The 5,302-nt window shown below is 44.8% G+C and overlaps 1 non-coding gene across 1 annotated transcript; it reads right to left on the bottom strand.

Annotated features, from left to right (window-relative positions):
* Positions 1-429: 429 nt before the first annotated feature.
* On the bottom strand, positions 430-533 carry LOC127698036 (U6 spliceosomal RNA). The gene has a single exon (XR_007980675.1). It is a non-coding gene; the product is annotated as a U6 spliceosomal RNA (small nuclear RNA).
* Between the last annotated feature and the right edge of the window lie 4,769 nt (positions 534-5,302).

Raw genomic sequence — 5,302 nt, 5'->3', positions numbered from 1 at the left:
TCTGTGGCCACTGGGTACCACTTTCTCCAAAGAGCTAGTGACTCCTGTTGTGTCCTTATGAAGATGAAGAGATGTGCTGGGTCCAGTTGGCCATGGTTCTGGGGATGTCCTGCCCCACTGCAACCATCTCACATTCTAGACTTGTGGGAACAACCCAGGGACCCTTGTGTAGCTCCCTTTCTAGTGCTTTCTTCAGCTGTCTACACTACTCATTCCCTTCTTATGACTCTGCTCCATCATCTCAAGAAAACTCCCTCCACCATATTGTTTTAAGCCCCCATCAATATACACCTCTCAGCTTCTATTCTCCTTTCCTTTAGAGCCCTCATCGCCAGCACAGCATACATTGTTCCAATTTTCTTTAACTCTTCACCTTTAAGACCTCCATCCAGATTGCAAGCTCCCGATGAGAGTTTGTCTGCATTCTTCATTCCTGTACCCTGGTACTTGAATTTGCGTGTCATCCTTGCACAGGGGCCATGCTAATCTTCTCTGTATCACCCTGGTACCTGAAATACTTTCTGTTGCAAAGTGTATAAGGGCTCATTGTTCGCAGAAGAGTGATACCCCGGCCTCAAATAGTATGCAAAAGCAAGGAGCGTTTTATTCTGTACAAGTCCGTCTTGTTCCAGGATGGAGGGTCAACTAAGTGAGCTCACAGGCCTGATTTAAAAGGCATTAGGGGATTCTGGAGTAGGTGACCTTTATCTTGCTCCATCTCTGGGTATTCCATTACCAGGGCGTGGGGGCTGGAAACTGTTGCTGTGGAGGTCTGGAAACTGTTGCTGTGGAGGTCTGGAAACTGTTGCTGTGGAGGTCTGGAAACTATTGCTGTGGAGGTCTGGAAACTGTTGCTGTGGAGGTCTGGAAACTGTTGCCCTTGCTTCAGGCCAGGTGGCAGGACAGGTTCTGATGGCAGAGCAGTTTTTTGATTAGCTGCCTGAAGTCTGGGGTTTTTCCTAGTAACTGACTTGCCTGGGCTTGCCCAGTCCTTAGGCCTAGTCTCCTGAACTGCCAGTTTGAAGCCTGTCATGGAGTCAACCTGTCTGACTGCAGATATGTCCCACATTTTTTTTTTTTTTTGATAAAGAGAACTGTGCATCCTTTGTTTCTAGGACCAAATGAGGAACATAGGCTCATTCTATGTGTTTGCTGACATGTGCTAGGTGGTACTTATACACCAAGGGAGACTAACTAGGAAATCATCTACCTGGTCTCCAGGCAACATTCCCTGGGCTCTAAGGGGCATGGTCCTTTCCTCAGGGCATCACATCCCTCTACCAGATGCTAGTCACAGGCTCACCTAGGTGCCGCAGGGCTGAGAGAGGGCACTCTTCTTTTGTTCTCCTTTGTAATGGGTGCCTGCTGATGTTTTTGAATGGAGTATCCCTGATGTTTTTGAACGTTTGCATCCCCCTCCTGACAATTTCTGAGAGCTATCTTACTATATGTGGTGGTATTTTCCTACTGCAATGAAGAAGAAAGGTGCTAATGAGCAGCAAGAAGGTATTTTGTTGGCAGGACAGAGAGAGGCAAGAACAAACTGCACACTCTATGAGCACCGCTTCTTTTTCTTTCTTCTTGGCCCCTTGAATTCAGGCTGTCTGGTTACTGAATGGCACGTCCCTGGACAGACTTCTGTTACCTAGGAATGATTTTGATTCTAATTCTGTCAACTCAGAGACTTCCCCAGTCTTTTGGGGGAGAATGAGGATTGTATTGTCAGAGCATTCTCAAGGATAAACTATGAAGAGCTAGACTGAGGAACTGGGATGAGTGTTGTGATCATAAAAAGAGAAAGTGGCGTAAGAATATGTTCTATGGGCATGTGTGGGAAGGTGGTGCCTCAGCGAGTCCATGCCGAGGCATCCATTCCCCCTGAGGGACCACACACATGATGGTATAGAATAGAATAGAGTTTATTTAGGGCATGGGGAGGAAAGTTAAGAGAGTAGTAGAGGCAGAGAAAGGCAGAAAGGAGAGATTAGAGAAGTAGAGGCCGGCCATGACCATATGGAGAGAGGAGGGAAGGGAAGAGTCCAAGAGGGCAAGTGAGAACAAGAGAACAAGAGGATAAGAGAGAGAGGAGGGGCAAGTAGCTCCTTTTACAGTGGGCCAGACCTACCTGGCTGTTGCCAAGCAACTGTGGGGTGGAGCTTAGACAGAATCCTAACAATGAGGACCTTCCTCAAGATGCATTTCTTTGTAGATGGCACCAGCCAACCTGGAGTTTCTTTAAAATCAAACATCCTAGAACTGTCTCGTTACACCCAGATATCCTGGAGGTCTGATCCAGCTTCAGCATCCACTGTTCGTGGCAGAAAGAGCCTTAGTTTTCTGGGAGTCTGAAGATAGAGAGGAGCTCAAGTGGGGCTGGGGCCCAGTCTTTGAGCAAGCAGTCATGTGGATGAGCTTGGGAATCTATTGATTGTGACTTGGGTTATTACTCCATCTATCTTCAGTGCTATTTATGGGTGGTTGCCGGGAGGGGCACAGACATTGGGAATCTCACGTCCAAAATGAGACACCATTAAATATCAGTTTAATACCTTGCGATTTAGAAGAAAGAGCCAGTGTTAAGCCAGACATGATCAGGACCAACTCTTTCCCTTCACTGTCTGTCTTCTGTTCTCTTCTCTCTGTCTTTCTGGTCAGGAGGAGGCTGTAAGGCAGGGGCAACTCAGATTCTCCACCAGGAACCATTTTTTTTTTATCCTCTCAAAACCTTAACAAAAGCTACCAACAGTTTCACTGGGAACCCTTTTCTCTGTGCCTTTCCCAAACGATAGAAAACAATATAGACAATCTCCCCAGGGAGAATAATTGCTACAGCATACTTGTTGGCAGAGATAAGGAGATAAGGAGAAATCCTGAAATTGGGAGCAAGCGCTTAACCTACATTTTCTTTTAGGCTGGGACATGAATTTTCAATTTGGAGACTCCGGTCACCGTGACTTTTAGCATCTCTTGTTCCCTGTTTGCTTGATCCAGGAGCTGTCCACCCATCTTCTACCTCTACCTTCTCTGCCCTGGAGATGTTCTCTGTCTGAAAGGGAAACTCATCCATGGTTTTCATTTACACCATTGTCTTCTGGGTGCTTGTTTTCTAATTTCTTTTGGAATCATGATCAGGAGAGACTCACATAAGGCAATGCAGACACTTGCGTCCATCTCCACACTGGCAGGATGATGGGGAGGTTGACTTTCTTTGTTGTAGAGTCCCATGCTCTGACTTTGAGGAGAGAGGGTTGGCAACATTTGGCAGCAGTGTGAAGATGAGATTTACTTTCATTTTTCTGTGTGTTGTCTGTATGCGTGTTCTCTCTCTCTCTCTCTCTCTCTCTCTCTCTCTCTCTCTCTCTCTGTGTGTGTGTATGTGTGTGTCTGTCTGTCTTTGAGATTATAATATAGTTTTTCAAAGGCTACGATATTTCTCTCAAAGAAGCTAGCTCAATTTCAGGACCCTGTCAGAAAGTAGAATTGGTTTTCTTAGAATTTGTTTCTTCTGAGCCTGCCCAGATGCAGTGTGGTCTTATTTAACAGCTCGGATGATGGGCTTGGCACCAGCTGCCTTCAGCATAGATGACTCGGGTAGAAGAGAGGAAGCAGGGTTCTGCAAAAATACAGCGCATTCCATTGGGCACTCTCAGATACACTTTCTTTTCATGGAATAGTCTCACATGAATGTTCTTTTCTTCGCTCTTGGGTGCTGTGCAAAGAGCTCAGAGACTCATATAAGGCCATGTGCTGGTGCTTCCTCCATATATTTAGGGCAATTACGCACACACTTTTAGAAAACACCTTGGGAGTGGGCTTGCTTTGAATCCATGTGACTCAGATAATTAGTTTATAGACAGAAAATATATAGTGTTTTAATTTTTTCAGCTCGACTAAGGATTGCTTTGGGAATTGTGTGCAGCATGTTATAAAAACAGCTCCCTTTAATTATATTTACTTAATGAATCACACAGACAGTAGGTTAAGTGGCATTTTGAGACAGCTTACAGAGCTGCCCGAAAACCTTATATTTGTTCTGTGTCTTATAGTTTATATTGGAATTTCATCTCTTATCTTATGTTTGCAGGGAGCCCATCAATGCTTTATACACTTTAGAAGCCATTCTGGGTCTCAGTTTTAGAATGTTGGGCTATCACTCCATCCACTGAGCTAAATGCCTAGCCCGGGTCTCTCAATTCTGGAATTGTGTCTTGTTCTCTTTACAACTGCATTGAAAAAAATCATATAGTAAAGTCGCAACAGCCATACCAGGATCCTTGTTCCAATGTGTGACTTTTGTGTGACTTTGACAGAGTCATTTTATCTCTCTTTCACTCTCAACTGCAATAAATGGAGTCTGCATGGGTTGTTGCCGTGGTAAGAGGCAATGAACTTGTTTCTGCTTTGTAATGTATAATGTATAATGGAGCTGAGGCTTCTATGGAATATGATACTCACACCTGCAGAGATTAAGAAGGGGACCTGAGGAAGTGAGCATCATTCTTAGCAGTAAGTTTATTTGACAACTACTTTTAGTAGAATTCAAACTGAACATCCCCAGTCCTCTCCCTTCTCCTTATCCGGCCTTTCTTCCCTTCCCATACTCTCTAGTATATATTTTTCTAGTTGTATAGATTTTTTTCTTCCCACTCGAAAAAGAGCTTCTCAGAGGGATAGATTCTATCTGTTTAGAAGGCAGTCCTATAGAAGGGTGGTACTTCCACTCCATAGATCACACTAGGAGTCTTTAGGTATGCAAATGTAGGATCCCCAGGAGAAGGAGAGCTCCTGGGGTGTGGAAGAAAGAGATTAACTTGCCAAGGGAACCTGGGATTTTCTGGGAGGCAAAAAAATGAAAGCTTAATTCATCTTCCCAAGGTTTGAAGTTGGGCTGGACATTAGAATCTTCCAGGGGACCCTGGACTTGGGCTCAGAGCCTAAGAAATATGTTGAGGGTCATGGTGTTGTGGGGAGGGGAAAGCTCAAGCTTTTGACTTGATAATGGATGTCTCTTGACATCCTTATGCTTTGAGGATGCGACTGTTCTAGTGGCCTGGTAGGCCAGTATCCTGAGCACTGAACTGCCATGAACTTCCGTCCTGCTTCAGGCAGTAGGTGGGGAAGGTACAGGTCAGAAGGAAAAGCTGACCGAACCCTATGCTTTCTTTCTCTGGAGAGGGTCAAGGGCATAGGGGGTTGGGGAAAATGGTGGTGAGTGGGTAGAGCAGCCTCACAAAGGGATTCTTTGCTGTGTTTCTAATGAGAACAAAAAAAGTCTTGGTAATTAATATATAACATACTTTAT

This window comes from Apodemus sylvaticus, chromosome 12, assembly GCF_947179515.1.
Source record: "Apodemus sylvaticus chromosome 12, mApoSyl1.1, whole genome shotgun sequence".
In the NCBI taxonomy this organism is placed as follows: Eukaryota; Metazoa; Chordata; class Mammalia; order Rodentia; family Muridae; genus Apodemus; species Apodemus sylvaticus.
The sequence above is the reverse complement of the archived record's forward strand: the minus strand, read 5'-3'. Positions and strand labels throughout refer to the sequence as shown.